This window comes from Dermacentor andersoni, chromosome 10 (assembly GCF_023375885.2).
Source record: "Dermacentor andersoni chromosome 10, qqDerAnde1_hic_scaffold, whole genome shotgun sequence".
NCBI lineage: Eukaryota > Metazoa > Arthropoda > Arachnida > Ixodida > Ixodidae > Dermacentor > Dermacentor andersoni.
The window spans coordinates 28,724,753-28,749,602 of NC_092823.1; the positions used below are offsets into that span (position 1 = coordinate 28,724,753).

General features: G+C 51.8%; 1 long non-coding RNA gene across 1 annotated transcript in view; it reads left to right on the forward strand.

Moving 5' to 3' along the window:
- Positions 1-3,772: 3,772 nt before the first annotated feature.
- Positions 3,773-24,850, forward strand: part of LOC140213705 (uncharacterized) — a 45,968-nt gene continuing 24,890 nt past the window's right edge. The window contains exon 1 of the long non-coding RNA XR_011890596.1: positions 3,773-4,067. This is a non-coding gene — a long non-coding RNA (uncharacterized lncRNA). The remainder of the gene's footprint in view (positions 4,068-24,850) is intronic.

Sequence of the window (24,850 nt, forward strand, 5' to 3'; positions counted from 1 at the left end):
AAACGTGCCGTAGAAAGCTATACTGCTGTGCATATCGGTAAATATGAGCATGTAATTTACACAAGTCGCAGTTAAACGCGTAGCGAAGTACATTCCCGCTACATTTCTTCTGCGCTTTCCGCACACGCAGAGCCATCTTGCGGCAAACACAGAAGACCCCCTCCTCTCAATGTACGCCGCCAGGTGGCGCGCCACGCGCGCATTGGGTAAAACCCCGCATTGGGGCTGTGCGGGGACCGGTGCGAGGCGCGTCGCGGCCCGGACTCCCTCTCTCCTGACGACGCTTCGCCGTACTCCCTCCCGGGTTGCAGAATCAAGCATCCTTCCTTTCTTTAGATCACTATCTATCTCTCTCTCTGACCGTGCCGATCACGACGTTTGGCTGGCGTAGATTGTTTCCCCCTCGGAGACGCCGAGTTCTTTGGTTCGCTCCGCTTGCTCAGGCGCAAGTTTCGTTGCCTTGCCGAACGCTGCATTGCTCGACGCTCACCGCGTGATTGGTGGGTGAAAAGTCCGATGCGGGGCGCCTCGTAAGTGATCGCTGCGCCGTAGCGCATTGTCTTACACTCCTTGGCGGGTCGACGAGAACGCTGTCGCGTTCCACTCTTGAAGGCGAAGCTTAAGCGTCCTCCAATTTTTTCACGTCGCGACGGCGCATGCACCCTGCCCTAGCGGATTAGCCGCTAAATAGACAGTTTTAGTATAGCGTAAAGCAGCAAACGCAAAGAGTTAGCGTTAGCGTTGCGTGCACCACACTGCGCATGCGCTATACGTAAACGCTGCTGGAGCTCTTACGTACGTACGCTATTTTCAGGATTTAGCGTTGAACGCTAACGCACGCAAGGGGAGCCTTACGTACGGCAAGATGGCGGCGCCAGTCGAAGTGAGAGCAGCCCGCTTCGGATCTATCGAGTCGTCTGCCTGCACTGCTAGGCTCTATCCTTCCCCACTAATGCTCGTGTTCGCCTTAGATTTGTGTGATGATGCTTCGGCAGCGGCGCATAGGTGACAAATGGGCGTTGTTTGCGATATACGTCCTCGATTAGCCGGGCAGTAGGCTTAACTAGAGGGTTTGCTAATGTTTGCTTATGTTTGCTGTATCCGCCTCGAGATGGCGACCAAGTGTATTTCGCTCGTTCGCTTCGTGCAAAGCCGCATGTGAAGCCGATGCATGTCATGTTTTCCGCGGCAAAACACAGTAGTGTGGCCGGTGCCGTGGTCACAATGCGTGTGCGTTTTACCAACGACGACGATATGAACCTCGTGAAGGAGGTTTTCGCCTTGAACCCAATCCGGTGGACGTCAAGGTGGGCGTCCGTTGCAAAAAATTGGGAAGAAGTGGAAAATCCGCTTTCTGGAAGCGAAATTGCCGGCGAAACGTCCCCTCCGGTATAGCTTCGACGTTGAGTGGATCTTGAGGACACGTATAACCTGCGCGGTCGCTCTCATTCCCGAAGCATGAGGGCGTCCATGTCATCCCAACTTAAAGAGGACACGTAATATGGGTCCCACAGAACACTCGATCGCGGCATGCCAAGATTAATCGGTGTGTTTCGCGACTCTCGACAAAACAACGCTCAAACCAAACACCTACATGCGTAATTAACGCAGCGACTGTGGCTTTTGATAAGCTTGACTTAGGGACACACTTGCGGATTCGGCATTGGATAAGCTCGACATTTCGTGTGGCTTTCCAGTACTTTGTGTTTTTACATCTAGATGGCGCTGTATTTGTTTGCGTTAACGTTAACGCTTTTCTCCGTTCCGCTATTCTAAAACACTACCTTGTGCCGCGCAGTGCAGTCTTTCTTTGCGTTAGCGTTGCGTCGCACGCTAACGCTAAGGCAAGGATTTTACGCCATACTAAAACTCTCTAATGTTTCGAAAGGGACGCGCGCGCGGCCACTCGGCCAGATATCGAGGAAAGCTAACCCGGAAAAAAAAGCGCGAGACGCTCACTGCAGCGAACACTCGTGCCATGTACCACGTTGAAACTCTACTGGTAGCTCGACGTCGGTGCGGTGCCGAAAACGTGCGTAAGACCAACTCCCACATTAAACAGAAAAGGGCCAGGGCTTCGTAGTTGCCGCTTTGCATTGACGGCTGTCAAATTTATCGATAAACCCTTGCGTTACACTTGGGCGGCACTTCAAAAACACCTTGATGAGGCAGTCTGCTTGCAGCGTCGGCCTACTGTTGCTAGTGGTGGGAGCGCGTGCCTGACTTCACGTGCTATTTTAAGGCGTGGTAACACTGTGTCGATACGAGACTGACAAGACACTGACGCCGACGATTGGCCGAAAATTTGGCAATGTGTCACTGAGACTATTTGATCGTATTAGGCGGACAACGACGCAACCGACGGGTGCGAGCTGTCGTATAGCGCGACGGGCTTTCTTGTCGACGGCACCGACAAAATCAGCGTGCCGACCATGATAGCTAGCCCGAACACTACGCGATCAGCCATCGAACCTACAACGCAATAACTGCAGCTCATTCACTTGTAAATATAATTATTCGCCCTCAAAATGTGTCGACATGCCTTAGAAGTTGAAATGCTCGAGGTTCAGCCGTCTCAAGCCGTGCACGTGAAGTTGGAGTCAATGTTTATCCGGTTTAGCGAGAGTTGGGTTAGGCTTGATCCCGTCGAGTTCGTACACCCGCTACCGATGGAGCTGAACTTAAAAAATAAGCAGTCAGGGGGAGGTAGGAAACCGCTCTTATAGTTAATCTGTGGCCCTACAGCGATTTGATAACTACTCCTCACTTCGTACGGCATGTACACAATAAGCGGCAAGCGGCGGCACAGCGCTGTGCCAGCATATTGTACTTTGGTCATCGTTCCCGAACGCCGCCGGTCGCATTCCCGTAGATGGTGGGCTTGTGTGTGTTGTTGTGCTGACACATTTCTTAATTCAAGAGAAGCACTGTTTACCCCTGCGTCAAACGGGAAAGAAGAGACAGTGAATTCGATACAGCAGCATAAACTCGCTCAGTTGCCAACGGTGTCAGCGATGGCATCCGCGTTTTCGCGAGAGAACTACACGGCCTATAAGTGGGGGCTTATGCCGAGCACAGTTGTCTCTAATAATCCTTTATAGCCCGCCCAAACTGTGAGTATGATGAAGTTGAACAAGTGCGAGAATCAGTAAGGAGTAACAGCCCGCAATATATATGTGTCTGCATCACAGTTGCAGTTGCTTAAGTGACTCTGCCGCTTTTATTGTTTCGTCTCAGGGAGGAACAACGCGGCTCATATGCGGAAATATATCTATGTGTTGTTACGTTTTGAGATTATTTCACATCAGCGACGCCCCCTTTCTACAATATCCGAAGCTAACAGCGATCTGAAGCTGTAGACGTAAACAAATGCACCGCTTTGGCAAATCCCACGTGGAAAGCTATGCTCGAAGGCTTCTTGAATATGAGAAATGTTTAGTGAATGTGCAAAAGGCATACAAAAAGCGATGTGGCATTGCAGGCATCAGCGACAACGAAGTCTAAGGCAGCCGCGTCGGCAGACGGAACACGGCGCGCCCTTATCGGCCGCGCTGTTACCACAACAGCGCACTCGGGCCTGTTCACCCACTATAGTGGACGTGCTGCCCCGGAGAAATCATTAATAATTAATCGCGATCCACGAAACGCACAACCGACGCGCACTCAACATGGGCGCAGGTACACAAATCAACCGGCGAAACCCCCAGCACCCTTCCAAAACGTTTCTAGCGGCGTGCGTCAGAGGGCAGCACAGGAACATGAAGGAGGCGGATTAGCGCTTTTGCTGCAAGAGAGGCCGCGTCCTGCGTAGATATATCGCGGAGCATTCCCGGCACATCGACCATGTCTGCTAATCTGGCGAGCACGTATTTGGACCCCGCTTGCTCAAGGCTATGTTGCGACCAAGAATGGGGAGCTCAAAAATTGCGGACGCAGCATCGTTACCCCAGATGTAAGCGACTGGTGTTTTGTAACGCTAGCATCTGTCGGAAGCTGCAAACAAGTTTGGCATGTTCGGCAGCACTCGTCTCTACAACGGCGAATGACACGTGGCTGAACGGCGACCGGTAAGTTTTCCCCTCGCTTATTGTTACTGTTTTCGACAAATAATTCCGTGAGCGTGAACTTTTGCATGCTTTCTGAGCCTCTGAACTGTGTAAACATTGAAACGTGTCTCTCGAACAGCTTTGCTGTTTATTAATACTATCGTTCCGCGGACAGCCTCTTGTATGAAGCAATCAGGGAAAAGCAAGCTTTTTTTGAACTCTCGGACCGAGGCGCTTGAATGAGTACCGCCATAGGATTTCGATACCGCAAGGCGGTTGGTTTGTTCATTCAGGTGTACGGCGCTCGGGCATGCGACTCCCTTGTTCGATTGCGGTCGCACACGTAACCTTGTCGCGGCTGATTCCTCGTTGGCGCTCTGTAATTCTTGCACCTCCAGCCCCCTCCTCAGCCGTGGGTGCGCGGAGTCACGCGACAATGATTTGCCGCGTTGCAGTGGTGTCGACTTGCGATCTCGTTGGCATTCCAAAATTATTGCAGCGCAATCACAGCCAGGCTCAACGCGCTACTCCACGTGCCCGTTGAGCTCGCTAGCGTTGCAACATATAATGTGCCAATACGTGTTTACGAACCTATATGTTAGCGGCCCTGCTGCATGGATGTTGACAGCCTAGCGAGGTAGCCACGGCGGCCGCATTTCGATGAGGACGAAATGCGAAAACACCTGTGTGCTTAGATTTAGGTGCACGTTAAAGAACCCCAGGTAGTCGAAATTTCCGGAGTCCCCCACTACGGCGTGCCTCATAATCAGAATGTGGTTGTGGCACGAGGAAGCCCATAATTAATTTGTTTTTAATTTAAGCTAACGAGATTCAACAGGCGCTAAAGGTCACTCGGAGTGATGGGGGGTGGAGGAGGCTGCGCTTTTTTTTTTTCTCACTGCGGTGGGGCTAGGTGACGTTTCACAGTATTCCCGTCTTTTTCTCTCTTTAGCGACACGTGGTGCGGGCCAACTTGGTCGCAGCGTTTCTTAAAACACGTCTCGCTCGATGAGCGCTGAAACTCGCTGTGGAAATTCTGGGGCAGTATTCTGAAACGTTCGCCTTCCGGGATAGTTTCGCCGTCGCGGTAGGCACGTTCAGTAAATCAAGCGCCTTATCTGTGACGTCAGCGTTCACTACCAACAGGCGCTATCGTATGTTTCTGATTGGATTAATGGCCGCGCCGTGCGAGTGCAGCGCGGCTCGGGTGTGTTGTTTCCCAGTGTAGTGACCGCAGTACGGATTCTGCGCACTGACAACGGCAGGCTGCGGCCGCTTTAGGTGAAACAAATGGAAAACGGAGATGTAAAATGTTTTAATTTAATGAATAAATGGTGCCACAACTCACGTCGTTACGAAGCACAATTTAGGTGATATTATAAACCGATACTCTTGTTTCTACGTGTGTATGTCAGCAGCCATGGGGCACCGGCTGAGCGGCGTCGTGTAAACATGGCGCCCAATTTTGAAAATTGGTAGAGCTAGGCCACTTTAGTAGAGCTGAGCAAAGACGAAAGCAAGCGGCGTAGTGGGTGTGCGAGTTTTTCGTGGCCGTTTTCTTTTGAGAATCAGTATACAATATTTTAACGCGTCTGCAAAGTAATGGAAAGAATGGCAAAGCTGCAGCAGAGCCCTCGAAGAAGACGCGCCGGACGTCGCCGTAGATCGTCTGCTGTCCTGCTGCCGTGTGAAAATTTAAGTTTGCATTGCAAGCGCTGAGTTGTGAAGAGGTGGAAGTTTTCCCGATTGTTATTTTTTTCTACTGAGTTGCAGGTACGACAAGAAGTAGCGTACGACTGTTTATTTGTAGAAAATAAGGGCTATAGTTCCAGAAAATGTGTTTCATTCCTTGGCCGTCTTGCTCGCAGACGGCCAGTTTGCCTGCTGTTGTACATGAACGAAGTCCACCACGTCACCATGCCTCTGTACCAAATCACCAATCAGCAAGAAGAAATTAAATTTCATGGAAAGGAACCCCCAGCTTGCTAGTAGGTCGGGGGAATTTGATGGTAATTTCTCGGCCGCGAAATGGAAAGATTTGTGGACGGAACTGGCGGCCCTGCCGTATTAAGGGCTGCCAGTCCAGACAAAGCGCGAATGGAGGCTGCGGTGGGCGAAGTTCGTGTATAGAGTGGGTGCGGCGGACCGAGCCTCGCAATGTGGCCTTACAAGCCGTTCTTCTGCTTTGTGCAGGTTTTATTGACCCAACTTCCAACCTTCCAGCCCGAGCGGATTCAACGCAGCGCGTGGCCGATGGATTCAGCGACGCATCATGCACCGTATCACCTGTGCTCTTGGCTGCATGATGTCGACATCACAGCTACGCCTCCCTCCCATGTGACTTCTTTGGATGCCTTCATAAGGGACATGCTGCATCGCTATGACTTTAGTGGGTGCGGCGGACCGAGCCTCGCAATGTGGCCTTACAAGCCGTTCTTCTGCTTTGTGCAGGTTTTATTGACCCAACTTCCAACCTTCCAGCCCGAGCGGATTCAACGCAGCGCGTGGCCGATGGATTCAGCGACGCATCATGCACCGTATCAGCTGGGCTCTTGGCTGCATGATGTGCACATCACAGCTACGCCTCCCTCCCATGTGACTTCTTTGGATGCCTTCATAAGGGACATGCTGCATCGCTATGACTTTAGTGGGTGCGGCGGACCGAGCCTCACAATGTGGCCTTACAAGCCGTTCTTCTGCTTTGTGCAGGTTTTATTGACCCAACTTCCAACCTTCCAGCCCGAGCGGATTCAACGCAGCACGTGGCCGATGGATTCAGCGACGCATCATGCACCGTATCAGCTGGGCTCTTGGCTGCATGATGTCCACATCACAGCTACGCCTCCCTCCCATGTGACTTCTTTGGATGCCTTCATAAGGGACATGCTGCATCGCTATGACTTTAGTGGGTGCGGCGGACCGAGCCTCGCAATGTGGCCTTACAAGCCGTTCTTCTGCTTTGTGCAGGTTTTATTGACCCAACTTCCAACTTTCCAGCCCGAGCGGATTCAACGCAGCGCGTGGCCGATGGATTCAGCGACGCATCATGCACCGTATAAGCTGTGCTCTTGGCTGCATGATGTCCACATCACAGCTACGCCTCCCTCCCATGTGACTTCTTTGGATGCCTTCATAAGGGACATGCTGCATCGCTATGACTTTAGTGGGTGCGGCGGACCGAGCCTCGCAATGTGGCCTTACAAGCCGTTCTTCTGCTTTGTGCAGGTTTTGTTGACCCAACTTCCAACCTTCCAGTCCGAGCGGATTCAACGCAGCGCGTGGCCGATGGATTCAGCGACGCATCATGCACCGTATCAGCTGGGCTCTTGGCTGCATGATGTCCACATCACAGCTACGCCTCCCTCCCATGTGACTTCTTTGGATGCCTTCATAAGGGACATGCTGGATCGCTATGACTTTAGTGGGTGCGGCGGACCGAGCCTCGCAATGTGGCCTTACAAGCCGTTCTTCTGCTTTGTGCAGGTTTTATTGACCCAACTTCCAACCTTCCAGCCCGAGCGGATTCAACGCAGCGCGTGGCCGATGGATTCAGCGACGCATCATGCACCGTATCAGCTGGGCTCTTGGCTGCATGATGTCCACATCACAGCTACGCCTCCCTCCCATGTGACTTCTTTGGATGCCTTCATAAGGGACACGCTGCATCGCTATGACTTTAGTGGGTGCGGCGGACCGAGCCTCGCAATGTGGCCTTACAAGCCGTTCTTCTGCTTTGTGCAGGTTTTATTGACCCAACTTCCAACCTTCCAGCCCGAGCGGATTCAACGCAGCGCGTGGCCGATGGATTCAGCGACGCATCATGCACCGTATCAGCTGTGCTCTTGGCTGCATGATGTCCACATCACAGCTACGCCTCCCTCCCATGTGACTTCTTTGGATGCCTTCATAAGGGACATGCTGCATCGCTATGACTTTAGTGGGTGCGGCGGACCGAGCCTCGCAATGTGGCCTTACAAGCCGTTCTTCTGCTTTGTGCAGGTTTTATTGACCCAACTTCCAACCTTCCAGTCCGAGCGGATTCAACGCAGCGCGTGGCCGATGGATTCAGCGACGCATCATGCACCGTATCAGCTGTGCTCTTGGCTGCATGATGTCGACATCACAGCTACGCCTCCCTCCCATGTGACTTCTTTGGATGCCTTCGTAAGGGACATGCTGCATCGCTATGACTTTAGTGGGTGCGGCGGACCGAGCCTCGCAATGTGGCCTTACAAGCCGTTCTTCTGCTTTGTGCAGGTTTTATTGACCCAACTTCCAACCTTCCAGCCCGAGCGGATTCAACGCAGCGCGTGGCCGATGGATTCAGCGACGCATCATGCACCGTATCAGCTGGGCTCTTGGCTGCATGATGTGCACATCACAGCTACGCCTCCCTCCCATGTGACTTCTTTGGATGCCTTCATAAGGGACATGCTGCATCGCTATGACTTTAGTGGGTGCGGCGGACCGAGCCTCACAATGTGGCCTTACAAGCCGTTCTTCTGCTTTGTGCAGGTTTTATTGACCCAACTTCCAACCTTCCAGCCCGAGCGGATTCAACGCAGCACGTGGCCGATGGATTCAGCGACGCATCATGCACCGTATCAGCTGGGCTCTTGGCTGCATGATGTCCACATCACAGCTACGCCTCCCTCCCGTGTGACTTCTTTGGATGCCTTCATAAGGGACATGCTGGATCGCTATGACTTTAGTGGGTGCGGCGGACCGAGCCTCGCAATGTGGCCTTACAAGCCGTTCTTCTGCTTTGTGCAGGTTTTATTGACCCAACTTCCAACCTTCCAGCCCGAGCGGATTCAACGCAGCGCGTGGCCGATGGATTCAGCGACGCATCATGCACCGTATCAGCTGGGCTCTTGGCTGCATGATGTCCACATCACAGCTACGCCTCCCTCCCATGTGACTTCTTCGGATGCCTTCATAAGGGACACGCTGCATCGCTATGACTTTAGTGGGTGCGGCGGACCGAGCCTCGCAATGTGGCCTTACAAGCCGTTCTTCTGCTTTGTGCAGGTTTTATTGACCCAACTTCCAACCTTCCAGCCCGAGCGGATTCAACGCAGCGCGTGGCCGATGGATTCAGCGACGCATCATGCACCGTATCAGCTGTGCTCTTGGCTGCATGATGTCCACATCACAGCTACGCCTCCCTCCCATGTGACTTCTTTGGATGCCTTCATAAGGGACATGCTGCATCGCTATGACTTTAGTGGGTGCGGCGGACCGAGCCTCGCAATGTGGCCTTACAAGCCGTTCTTCTGCTTTGTGCAGGTTTTATTGACCCAACTTCCAACCTTCCAGCCCGAGCGGATTCAACGCAGCACGTGGCCGATGGATTCAGCGACGCATCATGCACCGTATCAGCTGGGCTCTTGGCTGCATGATGTCCACATCACAGCTACGCCTCCCTCCCATGTGACTTCTTTGGATGGCTTCATAAGGGACATGCTGCATCGCTATGACTTTAGCGGGTGCGGCGGACCGAGCCTCGCAATGTGGCCTTACAAGCCGTTCTTCTGCTTTGTGCAGGTTCTATTGACCCAACTTCCAACTTTCCAGCCCGAGCGGATTCAACGCAGCGCGTGGCCGATGGATTCAGTGACGCATCATGCACCGTATCAGCTGGGCTCTTGGCTGCATGATGTCCACATCACAGCTACGCCTCCCTCCCATGTGACTTCTTTGGATGCCTTCATAAGGGACATGCTGGATCGCTATGACTTTAGTGGGTGCGGCGGACCGAGCCTCACAATGTGGCCTTACAAGCCGTTCTTCTGCTTTGTGCAGGTTTTATTGACCCAACTTCCAACCTTCCAGCCCGAGCGGATTCAACGCAGCGCGTGGCCGATGGATTCAGCGACGCATCATGCACCGTATCAGCTGGGCTCTTGGCTGCATGATGTCCACATCACAGCTACGCCTCCCTCCCATGTGACTTCTTTGGATGCCTTCATAAGGGACACGCTGCATCGCTATGACTTTAGTGGGTGCGGCGGACCGAGCCTCGCAATGTGGCCTTACAAGCCGTTCTTCTGCTTTGTGCAGGTTTTATTGACCCAACTTCCAACCTTCCAGCCCGAGCGGATTCAACGCAGCACGTGGCCGATGGATTCAGCGACGCATCATGCACCGTATCAGCTGGGCTCTTGGCTGCATGATGTCCACATCACAGCTACGCCTCCCTCCCGTGTGACTTCTTTGGATGCCTTCATAAGGGACATGCTGGATCGCTATGACTTTAGTGGGTGCGGCGGACCGAGCCTCGCAATGTGGCCTTACAAGCCGTTCTTCTGCTTTGTGCAGGTTTTATTGACCCAACTTCCAACCTTCCAGCCCGAGCGGATTCAACGCAGCGCGTGGCCGATGGATTCAGCGACGCATCATGCACCGTATCAGCTGGGCTCTTGGCTGCATGATGTCCACATCACAGCTACGCCTCCCTCCCATGTGACTTCTTCGGATGCCTTCATAAGGGACACGCTGCATCGCTATGACTTTAGTGGGTGCGGCGGACCGAGCCTCGCAATGTGGCCTTACAAGCCGTTCTTCTGCTTTGTGCAGGTTTTATTGACCCAACTTCCAACCTTCCAGCCCGAGCGGATTCAACGCAGCGCGTGGCCGATGGATTCAGCGACGCATCATGCACCGTATCAGCTGTGCTCTTGGCTGCATGATGTCCACATCACAGCTACGCCTCCCTCCCATGTGACTTCTTTGGATGCCTTCATAAGGGACATGCTGCATCGCTATGACTTTAGTGGGTGCGGCGGACCGAGCCTCGCAATGTGGCCTTACAAGCCGTTCTTCTGCTTTGTGCAGGTTTTATTGACCCAACTTCCAACCTTCCAGCCCGAGCGGATTCAACGCAGCACGTGGCCGATGGATTCAGCGACGCATCATGCACCGTATCAGCTGGGCTCTTGGCTGCATGATGTCCACATCACAGCTACGCCTCCCTCCCATGTGACTTCTTTGGATGGCTTCATAAGGGACATGCTGCATCGCTATGACTTTAGCGGGTGCGGCGGACCGAGCCTCGCAATGTGGCCTTACAAGCCGTTCTTCTGCTTTGTGCAGGTTCTATTGACCCAACTTCCAACTTTCCAGCCCGAGCGGATTCAACGCAGCGCGTGGCCGATGGATTCAGTGACGCATCATGCACCGTATCAGCTGGGCTCTTGGCTGCATGATGTCCACATCACAGCTACGCCTCCCTCCCGTGTGACTTCTTTGGATGCCTTCATAAGGGACATGCTGGATCGCTATGACTTTAGTGGGTGCGGCGGACCGAGCCTCACAATGTGGCCTTACAAGCCGTTCTTCTGCTTTGTGCAGGTTTTATTGACCCAACTTCCAACCTTCCAGCCCGAGCGGATTCAACGCAGCACGTGGCCGATGGATTCAGCGACGCATCATGCACCGTATCAGCTGGGCTCTTGGCTGCATGATGTCCACATCACAGCTACGCCTCCCTCCCATGTGACTTCTTTGGATGCCTTCATAAGGGACATGCTGCATCGCTATGACTTTAGTGGGTGCGGCGGACCGAGCCTCACAATGTGGCCTTACAAGCCGTTCTTCTGCTTTGTGCAGGTTTTATTGACCCAACTTCCAACCTTCCAGCCCGAGCGGATTCAACGCAGCGCGTGGCCGATGGATTCAGCGACGCATCATGCACCGTATCAGCTGGGCTCTTGGCTGCATGATGTCCACATCACAGCTACGCCTCCCTCCCATGTGACTTCTTTGGATGCCTTCATAAGGGACACGCTGCATCGCTATGACTTTAGTGGGTGCGGCGGACCGAGCCTCGCAATGTGGCCTTACAAGCCGTTCTTCTGCTTTGTGCAGGTTTTATTGACCCAACTTCCAACCTTCCAGCCCGAGCGGATTCAACGCAGCACGTGGCCGATGGATTCAGCGACGCATCATGCACCGTATCAGCTGGGCTCTTGGCTGCATGATGTCCACATCACAGCTACGCCTCCCTCCCGTGTGACTTCTTTGGATGCCTTCATAAGGGACATGCTGGATCGCTATGACTTTAGTGGGTGCGGCGGACCGAGCCTCGCAATGTGGCCTTACAAGCCGTTCTTCTGCTTTGTGCAGGTTTTATTGACCCAACTTCCAACCTTCCAGCCCGAGCGGATTCAACGCAGCGCGTGGCCGATGGATTCAGCGACGCATCATGCACCGTATCAGCTGGGCTCTTGGCTGCATGATGTCCACATCACAGCTACGCCTCCCTCCCATGTGACTTCTTCGGATGCCTTCATAAGGGACACGCTGCATCGCTATGACTTTAGTGGGTGCGGCGGACCGAGCCTCGCAATGTGGCCTTACAAGCCGTTCTTCTGCTTTGTGCAGGTTTTATTGACCCAACTTCCAACCTTCCAGCCCGAGCGGATTCAACGCAGCGCGTGGCCGATGGATTCAGCGACGCATCATGCACCGTATCAGCTGTGCTCTTGGCTGCATGATGTCCACATCACAGCTACGCCTCCCTCCCATGTGACTTCTTTGGATGCCTTCATAAGGGACATGCTGCATCGCTATGACTTTAGTGGGTGCGGCGGACCGAGCCTCGCAATGTGGCCTTACAAGCCGTTCTTCTGCTTTGTGCAGGTTTTATTGACCCAACTTCCAACCTTCCAGCCCGAGCGGATTCAACGCAGCACGTGGCCGATGGATTCAGCGACGCATCATGCACCGTATCAGCTGGGCTCTTGGCTGCATGATGTCCACATCACAGCTACGCCTCCCTCCCATGTGACTTCTTTGGATGGCTTCATAAGGGACATGCTGCATCGCTATGACTTTAGCGGGTGCGGCGGACCGAGCCTCGCAATGTGGCCTTACAAGCCGTTCTTCTGCTTTGTGCAGGTTCTATTGACCCAACTTCCAACTTTCCAGCCCGAGCGGATTCAACGCAGCGCGTGGCCGATGGATTCAGTGACGCATCATGCACCGTATCAGCTGGGCTCTTGGCTGCATGATGTCCACATCACAGCTACGCCTCCCTCCCGTGTGACTTCTTTGGATGCCTTCATAAGGGACATGCTGGATCGCTATGACTTTAGTGGGTGCGGCGGACCGAGCCTCACAATGTGGCCTTACAAGCCGTTCTTCTGCTTTGTGCAGGTTTTATTGACCCAACTTCCAACCTTCCAGCCCGAGCGGATTCAACGCAGCACGTGGCCGATGGATTCAGCGACGCATCATGCACCGTATCAGCTGGGCTCTTGGCTGCATGATGTCCACATCACAGCTACGCCTCCCTCCCATGTGACTTCTTTGGATGCCTTCATAAGGGACATGCTGCATCGCTATGACTTTAGTGGGTGCGGCGGACCGAGCCTCGCAATGTGGCCTTACAAGCCGTTCTTCTGCTTTGTGCAGGTTTTATTGACCCAACTTCCAACTTTCCAGCCCGAGCGGATTCAACGCAGCGCGTGGCCGATGGATTCAGCGACGCATCATGCACCGTATAAGCTGTGCTCTTGGCTGCATGATGTCCACATCACAGCTACGCCTCCCTCCCATGTGACTTCTTTGGATGCCTTCATAAGGGACATGCTGCATCGCTATGACTTTAGTGGGTGCGGCGGACCGAGCCTCGCAATGTGGCCTTACAAGCCGTTCTTCTGCTTTGTGCAGGTTTTGTTGACCCAACTTCCAACCTTCCAGTCCGAGCGGATTCAACGCAGCGCGTGGCCGATGGATTCAGCGACGCATCATGCACCGTATCAGCTGGGCTCTTGGCTGCATGATGTCCACATCACAGCTACGCCTCCCTCCCATGTGACTTCTTTGGATGCCTTCATAAGGGACATGCTGGATCGCTATGACTTTAGTGGGTGCGGCGGACCGAGCCTCGCAATGTGGCCTTACAAGCCGTTCTTCTGCTTTGTGCAGGTTTTATTGACCCAACTTCCAACCTTCCAGCCCGAGCGGATTCAACGCAGCGCGTGGCCGATGGATTCAGCGACGCATCATGCACCGTATCAGCTGGGCTCTTGGCTGCATGATGTCCACATCACAGCTACGCCTCCCTCCCATGTGACTTCTTTGGATGCCTTCATAAGGGACACGCTGCATCGCTATGACTTTAGTGGGTGCGGCGGACCGAGCCTCGCAATGTGGCCTTACAAGCCGTTCTTCTGCTTTGTGCAGGTTTTATTGACCCAACTTCCAACCTTCCAGCCCGAGCGGATTCAACGCAGCGCGTGGCCGATGGATTCAGCGACGCATCATGCACCGTATCAGCTGTGCTCTTGGCTGCATGATGTCCACATCACAGCTACGCCTCCCTCCCATGTGACTTCTTTGGATGCCTTCATAAGGGACATGCTGCATCGCTATGACTTTAGTGGGTGCGGCGGACCGAGCCTCGCAATGTGGCCTTACAAGCCGTTCTTCTGCTTTGTGCAGGTTTTATTGACCCAACTTCCAACCTTCCAGTCCGAGCGGATTCAACGCAGCGCGTGGCCGATGGATTCAGCGACGCATCATGCACCGTATCAGCTGTGCTCTTGGCTGCATGATGTCGACATCACAGCTACGCCTCCCTCCCATGTGACTTCTTTGGATGCCTTCGTAAGGGACATGCTGCATCGCTATGACTTTAGTGGGTGCGGCGGACCGAGCCTCGCAATGTGGCCTTACAAGCCGTTCTTCTGCTTTGTGCAGGTTTTATTGACCCAACTTCCAACCTTCCAGCCCGAGCGGATTCAACGCAGCGCGTGGCCGATGGATTCAGCGACGCATCATGCACCGTATCAGCTGGGCTCTTGGCTGCATGATGTGCACATCACAGCTACGCCTCCCTCCCATGTGACTTCTTTGGATGCCTTCATAAGGGACATGCTGCATCGCTATGACTTTAGTGGGTGCGGCGGACCGAGCCTCACAATGTGGCCTTACAAGCCGTTCTTCTGCTTTGTGCAGGTTTTATTGACCCAACTTCCAACCTTCCAGCCCGAGCGGATTCAACGCAGCACGTGGCCGATGGATTCAGCGACGCATCATGCACCGTATCAGCTGGGCTCTTGGCTGCATGATGTCCACATCACAGCTACGCCTCCCTCCCGTGTGACTTCTTTGGATGCCTTCATAAGGGACATGCTGGATCGCTATGACTTTAGTGGGTGCGGCGGACCGAGCCTCGCAATGTGGCCTTACAAGCCGTTCTTCTGCTTTGTGCAGGTTTTATTGACCCAACTTCCAACCTTCCAGCCCGAGCGGATTCAAGGCAGCGCGTGGCCGATGGATTCAGCGACGCATCATGCACCGTATCAGCTGGGCTCTTGGCTGCATGATGTCCACATCACAGCTACGCCTCCCTCCCATGTGACTTCTTCGGATGCCTTCATAAGGGACACGCTGCATCGCTATGACTTTAGTGGGTGCGGCGGACCGAGCCTCGCAATGTGGCCTTACAAGCCGTTCTTCTGCTTTGTGCAGGTTTTATTGACCCAACTTCCAACCTTCCAGCCCGAGCGGATTCAACGCAGCGCGTGGCCGATGGATTCAGCGACGCATCATGCACCGTATCAGCTGTGCTCTTGGCTGCATGATGTCCACATCACAGCTACGCCTCCCTCCCATGTGACTTCTTTGGATGCCTTCATAAGGGACATGCTGCATCGCTATGACTTTAGTGGGTGCGGCGGACCGAGCCTCGCAATGTGGCCTTACAAGCCGTTCTTCTGCTTTGTGCAGGTTTTATTGACCCAACTTCCAACCTTCCAGCCCGAGCGGATTCAACGCAGCACGTGGCCGATGGATTCAGCGACGCATCATGCACCGTATCAGCTGGGCTCTTGGCTGCATGATGTCCACATCACAGCTACGCCTCCCTCCCATGTGACTTCTTTGGATGGCTTCATAAGGGACATGCTGCATCGCTATGACTTTAGCGGGTGCGGCGGACCGAGCCTCGCAATGTGGCCTTACAAGCCGTTCTTCTGCTTTGTGCAGGTTCTATTGACCCAACTTCCAACTTTCCAGCCCGAGCGGATTCAACGCAGCGCGTGGCCGATGGATTCAGTGACGCATCATGCACCGTATCAGCTGGGCTCTTGGCTGCATGATGTCCACATCACAGCTACGCCTCCCTCCCATGTGACTTCTTTGGATGCCTTCATAAGGGACATGCTGGATCGCTATGACTTTAGTGGGTGCGGCGGACCGAGCCTCACAATGTGGCCTTACAAGCCGTTCTTCTGCTTTGTGCAGGTTTTATTGACCCAACTTCCAACCTTCCAGCCCGAGCGGATTCAACGCAGCGCGTGGCCGATGGATTCAGCGACGCATCATGCACCGTATCAGCTGGGCTCTTGGCTGCATGATGTCCACATCACAGCTACGCCTCCCTCCCATGTGACTTCTTTGGATGCCTTCATAAGGGACACGCTGCATCGCTATGACTTTAGTGGGTGCGGCGGACCGAGCCTCGCAATGTGGCCTTACAAGCCGTTCTTCTGCTTTGTGCAGGTTTTATTGACCCAACTTCCAACCTTCCAGCCCGAGCGGATTCAACGCAGCGCGTGGCCGATGGATTCAGCGACGCATCATGCACCGTATCAGCTGGGCTCTTGGCTGCATGATGTGCACATCACAGCTACGCCTCCCTCCCATGTGACTTCTTTGGATGCCTTCATAAGGGACATGCTGCATCGCTATGACTTTAGTGGGTGCGGCGGACCGAGCCTCACAATGTGGCCTTACAAGCCGTTCTTCTGCTTTGTGCAGGTTTTATTGACCCAACTTCCAACCTTCCAGCCCGAGCGGATTCAACGCAGCACGTGGCCGATGGATTCAGCGACGCATCATGCACCGTATCAGCTGGGCTCTTGGCTGCATGATGTCCACATCACAGCTACGCCTCCCTCCCATGTGACTTCTTTGGATGGCTTCATAAGGGACATGCTGGATCGCTATGACTTTAGTGGGTGCGGCGGACCGAGCCTCGCAATGTGGCCTTACAAGCCGTTCTTCTGCTTTGTGCAGGTTCTATTGACCCAACTTCCAACTTTCCAGCCCGAGCGGATTCAACGCAGCGCGTGGCCGATGGATTCAGTGACGCATCATGCACCGTATAAGCTGTGCTCTTGGCTGCATGATGTCCACATCACAGCTACGCCTCCCTCCCATGTGACTTCTTTGGATGCCTTCATAAGGGACATGCTGCATCGCTATGACTTTAGTGGGTGCGGCGGACCGAGCCTCGCAATGTGGCCTTACAAGCCGTTCTTCTGCTTTGTGCAGGTTTTGTTGACCCAACTTCCAACCTTCCAGTCCGAGCGGATTCAACGCAGCGCGTGGCCGATGGATTCAGCGACGCATCATGCACCGTATCAGCTGGGCTCTTGGCTGCATGATGTCCACATCACAGCTACGCCTCCCTCCCATGTGACTTCTTTGGATGCCTTCATAAGGGACATGCTGGATCGCTATGACTTTAGTGGGTGCGGCGGACCGAGCCTCGCAATGTGGCCTTACAAGCCGTTCTTCTGCTTTGTGCAGGTTTTATTGACCCAACTTCCAACCTTCCAGCCCGAGCGGATTCAACGCAGCGCGTGGCCGATGGATTCAGCGACGCATCATGCACCGTATCAGCTGGGCTCTTGGCTGCATGATGTCCACATCACAGCTACGCCTCCCTCCCATGTGACTTCTTTGGATGCCTTCATAAGGGACACGCTGCATCGCTATGACTTTAGTGGGTGCGGCGGACCGAGCCTCGCAATGTGGCCTTACAAGCCGTTCTTCTGCTTTGTGCAGGTTTTATTGACCCAACTTCCAACCTTCCAGCCCGAGCGGATTCAACGCAGCGCGTGGCCGATGGATTCAGCGACGCATCATGCACCGTATCAGCTGTGCTCTTGGCTGCATGATGTCCACATCAGAGCTACGCCTCCCTCCCATGTGACTTCTTTGGATGCCTTCATAAGGGACATGCTGCATCGCTATGACTTTAGTGGGTGCGGCGGACCGAGCCTCGCAATGTGGCCTTACAAGCCGTTCTTCTGCTTTGTGCAGGTTTTATTGACCCAACTTCCAACCTTCCAGTCCGAGCGGATTCAACGCAGCGCGTGACCGATGGATTCAACGACGCATCATGCACCGTATCAGCTGGGCTCTTGGCTGCATTATGTCCACATCACAGCTACGCCTCCCTCCCATGTGACTTCTTCGGATGCCTTCATAAGGGACATGCTGCATCGCTATGACTTTAGTGGGTGCGGCGGACCGAGCCTCGCAATGTGGCCTTACAAGCCGTTCTTCTGCTTTGTGCAGGTTAGTGTTCCCTATAGCACAATCAAAAGTAACTACCGTGGCCTCCTGGTCCTGCCGTGCCCACGCCAGTGTGTTGACATTGCATGCGAAGTTCTTAGTGCATGTGAACTTTTATTGTGTGGAGACATTGAGGTGAACCCTGGTCCTAACACGGAAGCTTTATTGACCCAACTATTAGACGTGCAGAACAAGCTAGTCACAGAGATTGCCACCCTGAGGAATCAGCTGGGTGACATAGGAAAAATGATTTCTGAACTTAATGAGCGATTCAGCGATTTGGAAAGGCGCGTTTCGCGAGTCGACAGCCTAGAACAGACAGTAAAGTTGCTTCAAGCTAAAGTAGTAGGCCTTGAAGAAAGGAGCAGACGCTCGAATCTGGTTATCTTTGGCATACAAGAAGACAGGGGTGAAAATGAGACAGCTCTTCGCGGAAAAGTGATTGAAGATCTTTTTTGTAAGAGACTCAATGTAACATGTTGCTCTATCGCAAGAATACATCGCATTGGGAAGGCGGGAAAGAATAGACCAGTGATTGTATTCTTTTAAAATTACAACGAAAAACAGGAAGTCCTAAAAAACGCGCGAAAGCTCAAGGGAACAAAAATTTCCATTCACAATTATTATTCGGCGGTCACGCTAAGGAAACGCAAGCTGTTATGGCAAAGCGCCAAAATAGAAAAGCAACAGGGCAAGAAAGTGACTCTTCTGCCTGATAAACTGCGCATAGACAATGACCTATACGCATGGGACGATGACGCCAATTCTAGGGTAGAATTGGTTAGCCGTCAAAAACCTCCAGCAAAAATTGACAGGAAACTTCATGTACTGAAGAACTGCGTCTGTTAAATATAAACGCGCGCAGTGTAGTGAATAAAAGTGATCAGCTTGAAGCCATCATTCTGGGATACAGCCCTCATGTCGTCGTGATCACGGAAACTTGGCTCCGTGATGACATTCATGACAACAGCATCTTTCCAACTTCCTACCAAATTTTTAGGTGGGATAGGAATACAAGAGCCAATTACTTTTCATCAATAGACTTTCGGTCTGCTTATTGGCAAATTTCTGTGGATGAAAAGGCCCAAGAGAAGACCGCGTTCGTCACACCTGATTGTCTCTATCAATTCAAAGTTATGACATTCGGTCTATGCAACGCCCAAGCAACATGCAAATGTATTTTGACTCTTTGCTTCAAGTGTTCAAATGGTCAACATGCCTCTGCTACCTATACGACGTTCTCGTATTTTCATCTTCAGTTGAGACGCACCTTGAGCGCTTGTCAGCTGTTCTTGAAATCTTCCGCGAGCCTGGGCTGCCACTAAATTAATCGAAGCGTCACTTCTGTAGTCGGCAGATTACAGTGCTCGGGCCACCTAGTCGACGCTTCAGGAATTGAACCAGACCCGGAGAAAATTGGTGCTGTCACGTGTTTTCCTGTACCTCAGTCTGTTAAAGATGTCCGAAGTTTTGTAGGACTCTGGTCCTACATCCGACGCTTCATTAAAGAGTTCGCAGCGATTTCCGAACCGCTTACTAATCGTCTGAAGAAGGACGTGCCGTTTACGTGGGGCCCCGCTCAAACTGCCGCGTTTGCCCAGTGCATCAACATTCTCACCACGCCACCTATACTGGCCCACTATGACCCGTCCTCTCCTATAGAGGTGCGTACCGAAGCCAGTGGTCATGGTATCGGAGCCGTCTTAGCCCAGGGCCAACAGAGTCAAGATCGTGTTATCTCGTGTTATCGTCTACGCTAGCCGTCGCCTCACAGCAGCAGAGCTCAACTATTCGATTACAGATTGTGAATACCTGGCTCTCGTCTGACCGGTTTTCAAATTCCGCCCGTACTTGTATGGCACGCACTTCTCTGTAATGACGGACCACCACGCGCTCTGCTGGCTTTCCTCACTCAAGGATCCTCCTGTCTGGCTTGTTCGCTGGGTTCTGTGGCTGCAAGCATATTCATATGCAGTAGTGTACAGGTCGGGCCGATTACATCAAGACGCAGACTGGTTATCACGCTATCTAGTGGACGAACCACCCGCCGACCCTGACCCTGAGGCAGACGCTTGCGTTTTCTTCGTTTCTCAGCTGCTATACGTTGCTGACGAGGAACGCGACGATGCCACCTTGCGTGCCATGATTCATGGATTGGAATCTGCGCCTTCTGATTCGTCCCTTCACCTGTTTATTCTACGGGATGGTGTATGATACCGCCACAATATACACGCCGACGGTGCTGCCCTACTCCTTGTCATTCCTAAGAAGCTCCAGTCAGCTGTTTTCCAAGAACTTCAATATTTACCAACGGCAGATCCCCTTGGCGTCTCCCGCACCTATGACCGGATTTGCCGGCACTTCTTTTGGCCAGGCCTTGGTCGCTCCTTTCGGAAATACGTTGCGGCGTGTGAGAAATGCCAGCACCGAAAAAAAACATGCTCCCTGCCGGGTGCCTTCAACCACTAGACATTCTAGCGGAGATATTCTTTCGCGTTGGCTTCAACTTACTGGGCCCTTTCCTTCTATCCACGTCTGGAAACAAGTGTGTCGCTGTGGCGACAGATTAGGCCATGCGCTACGCCATCACCAGGGCGCTTCCAACGGAATGCGCCACAGATGTCGCCAATTTTCTTTGACACCGCGACGTCATTCTGCAGCATGGTGCCCCACACCAACGGCTCCCTGACCGTGGTCGGACGTTTCATTCCGAAGTCATTGCCGAAATTCTGCAGTCCTGTTCCACCAAGCACAAGCTGGCTACGTCTTACCATCCACAGACTAATGGTCTCACGGAGCGTCTGAATCGTACCATAAGAGACGTGCTTGCAAAGTATGTCTCGTCCAACCATACTGATTGGGACCTTGCCCTACCCTATGTCACTTTTGCACATAATTCTTCGCGCCAAGACACTATCGGTTATCCCCGTTCTTTCTATTGTTCGGCCGAGAACCCGCATTGCCACTGGACGCATCCCTTCCATATGCTGCAGTAGAGACCAGTGAGCATGCACTTGACGCCATCACCAGGGCAGCCAAAGCACGCAAATTTTCCCGCGCTCGCCTCCTCACCTCGCAAGAGATGCAACAGTGTTTGTGCAATCGCCAACACAGAGATGTCCACTTTTCTCCTAAATCTCTAGTACTCCTCTGGTCCCCGACTCGGCACGTTGACCTGTCAGAAAAACTTCTGTCTCGGTACACAGGCCCATATTGAGTGCTGCGTGCTATGACTCCAGGTACATACGAAATCACCCCAGTCAGTACCAGTGCCTCATCTGCTCTGAATTCCACTAACGTTGTGCATGGCGCACGTCTCAAACCATATTAATATGCTGTTATCACCGATATTTCGACGCACCGGGATGCTGCTTCTGCCGTCGAAGGTAATGATACATGCATACTGCGTGAGCAAAACGTGAACAAGGTGAATGCAGGAGCCAACGTTTCGACAAGTGGACTTGTCTTCTTCAAGGCGACATATGCTTTCCTCGCCACATTATATGGTCACGTTTTGCTCATCGTCTTGAATTTCAATCTCCCGCATTGCCCGTCTTTCCTATGCATACTGCGTGTTTCTTATGGTCGATGCACGCGAGAACCCCGACGAAGACGACGAACGCTCTCTGGCTCTCGAGCTATCGGCTGAATTGGCCAGTGCTGCAGTTATCCTTTGTGAATATACTTTGTAAGTAGTAAGCGGCCTTGCCCCATTTTCCAGTAGGCGAAGGATTGGTGATTTTTTATTTGTTTTATTTAACTGGGAAGAATTTTTCACCGCCATGTGACGTCTCAATAGAGACTTTGGGGACATAGTGTCTGTTTCAATAACTACAATTGTTATGAGCTTCATAAAAGGTCTCTATTTAGCCATTGGAAACATGATAATCTGTCCTGCATTGGTACATATATAACCCCATACCCATGTGCATATATATATATATATATATGGTAGCCGCGGTATCTCAATTGGTAGAGCACCGCACGCATAATGCGAAAGACCGGGTTCGTTCCTCAGCTGCGGCAAGTTGTTTTTCCATTCACTTTCAGTTCCTATACTTGCACTTGCTAATTGAAATACAGCAATTGTAAAGTATATTCCCCTGTGTTGTCTACGGTGCTTTTGTTTGTTGGCTTTTGATTACATGATTAATCAAAAATCGGGCCCCTCGGTTAACCCTCTTTCCTCTCGTTCATTGCATAACGAGAGTCTCGTATCCGGCAACACTGATGCCTTCAGGCAGCATGTGTGGGTTTGTTGACCAGTTGCTTTCCCCCTAGAGCGATCACGTACTCATGAAACCTGCGACAGAAAGGATATTCCAGATCCGCCGCCAAGGTTTGAGAGTGGTGGCGCTGTGTAACACTCCCAGGGTTAGTTGTAGTAGTGACTCATAAATAGCCCAGAAAGTGGATGGGAAAACGGCGCCATGGTAGCTCAGTTGGTACAGCATAGCATGCGTAATGTGATAGAGACGCGGTATCGTTCCCCACCTGTGGAAGGTTGTTTTCTCATCCACTATCAGTTCAATTATTTGTAATTTCTTTATAGATTAAGTAGTATAGTATAGTAATATTTCCTGTGTGGTTCTTGGTGCCTTTGTTTGTTGGCTTAAAATATATATATATATATATATATATATATATATATATATATATAGTTGGAGAAACGGAGCACACTTACGAAAATTGCATTTTCAATGGTTTCACGTTTCGGCCGTGGCACGGCCTTCGTCAGAATAAACACAGATACAAGTACGCATACGCACGTGGGCATAATCAGCAGTGCATGCACGCGTACACTTGCAAATAACAGAAAAAGTGCAGCAGAATGTATAACTCAAGCACGATAAATGATATATATGAAATATCATTATGATATCACGATGATTATACATGGAGTTACAGAATGACGTCAAGTGCGACATGGCAAAACTAGCAACAAATTGATTTGGCATGATTTGTCAATGCTGTACAAGAACAAACACATCAAGATATGGCAGAAAGGCACATTTTTCCTACGCTTTCGTTGATACCAGATGAAACAGTGTTAAATTTATGACTGAGAAAGGATTCCCTTACTTCTCGATCATGGTGCGATTTGAAACCTGAGTGTATTACTGTTACTTTGATGTTGTCAAACGTATGGCCTGGCAGTCGAACATGTCTAGATAATGGAAGGTGCGGCAAGCTGTTAACGTGTGCTTTGTGGTTGTTGAATCTGATACGAAAAGATGTTTCGGTCTGACCGATATACTGCAGCTGACATACTGAACATTCAAGAAAGTAGATGATGTTAGTACTGTCGCATGTGAAGTCGCTGTTGATTTTAATAGAAAAATTGGATGCTGTGCTTCTAGCAGTCTTTGACGTGGTCATATGTGTGCAAACTTTACAACGGGGCTTATTGCAGGGATGACAACCAGCAAGAGCAACCGCTTTAGTCTTGGAAGAGGTTACTAGGCCACGCAGGTTTCTAGAGCGGCGATAGACCACTCTTGGTGATTCCGTGAAAATATTTTTAAGACGGTAGCTCTGTGTCTGTAAGTTACAGTGCTTCCTAAGAATGTGCGACACGTTAGGAATAGATGCAGAGTGTGTTAGGATAAGATTAGTTCGTGAAATAGGCGCCGATCGCTTGTCCGTACAGATCAGTTCTTTCCGGTCGAGACAGTCGGCCCGTTTAAGGGCATCGTCAATTTTTAGGAAGGGTATTTCTGTGCGATTAGTGCGTTACGAAGCTGGTTACAGTTGCGAGTGAATTCACTGTCGTCCGAACAAATTATTTTGAACCGGACAGCTTGGCTGTAGGGAATGCTCGTTTTACAATGTTTGACATGGCTGCTTTTGAAATGCAGATATCGCTGTCGGTCAGTCAGCTTTCTGTAAAGATTTGTCATTAAGTTACCATTGCACAGAGATACCGAGACGTCAAGGAAGTTTATGCTGAGTGATGAATAGGAATGGGAAAAGGAAATTGACGGTGCGGCGTTGTTAAAGTAAGTAATGAATGAAAGCAATGCAGCTTCACCATGGTGCCAAATTAGGAAAATGTCATCGATGAAGCGTTTGTAATAGAATGGTTTGACGTCACGAGTAGTGAGGAAGTTCTTTTCTGGCATGCCCATAAAAATATTAGCATAATTGGGACCTATTTTTGTACCCATGGAGGTACCACTAGTTTGAACATGATGTTCGCCGTTGAATTCAAAGTTTCTAAGTTCAAGAATTAGTGTTATAATTTTGCCAAGGGTAGAATCGTCGATCGGTCTGTCATCTACAGAGTGGTTATATGCCTGGAGTACAGATTGAATCCCATCTGTATGGGGAATGTTCCTGTACAGCGATGCCACATCCAGTGTGACTAGAAGGGCATTGCTTGGGATACGCAAGTCAGTGATATCGGACAGGAAGTGGTTAGTATCTTTGATATAAGAAGGAAATTTAGGAGGAATTGAACTGATGAGGTTATCTACATAGCGGGACAA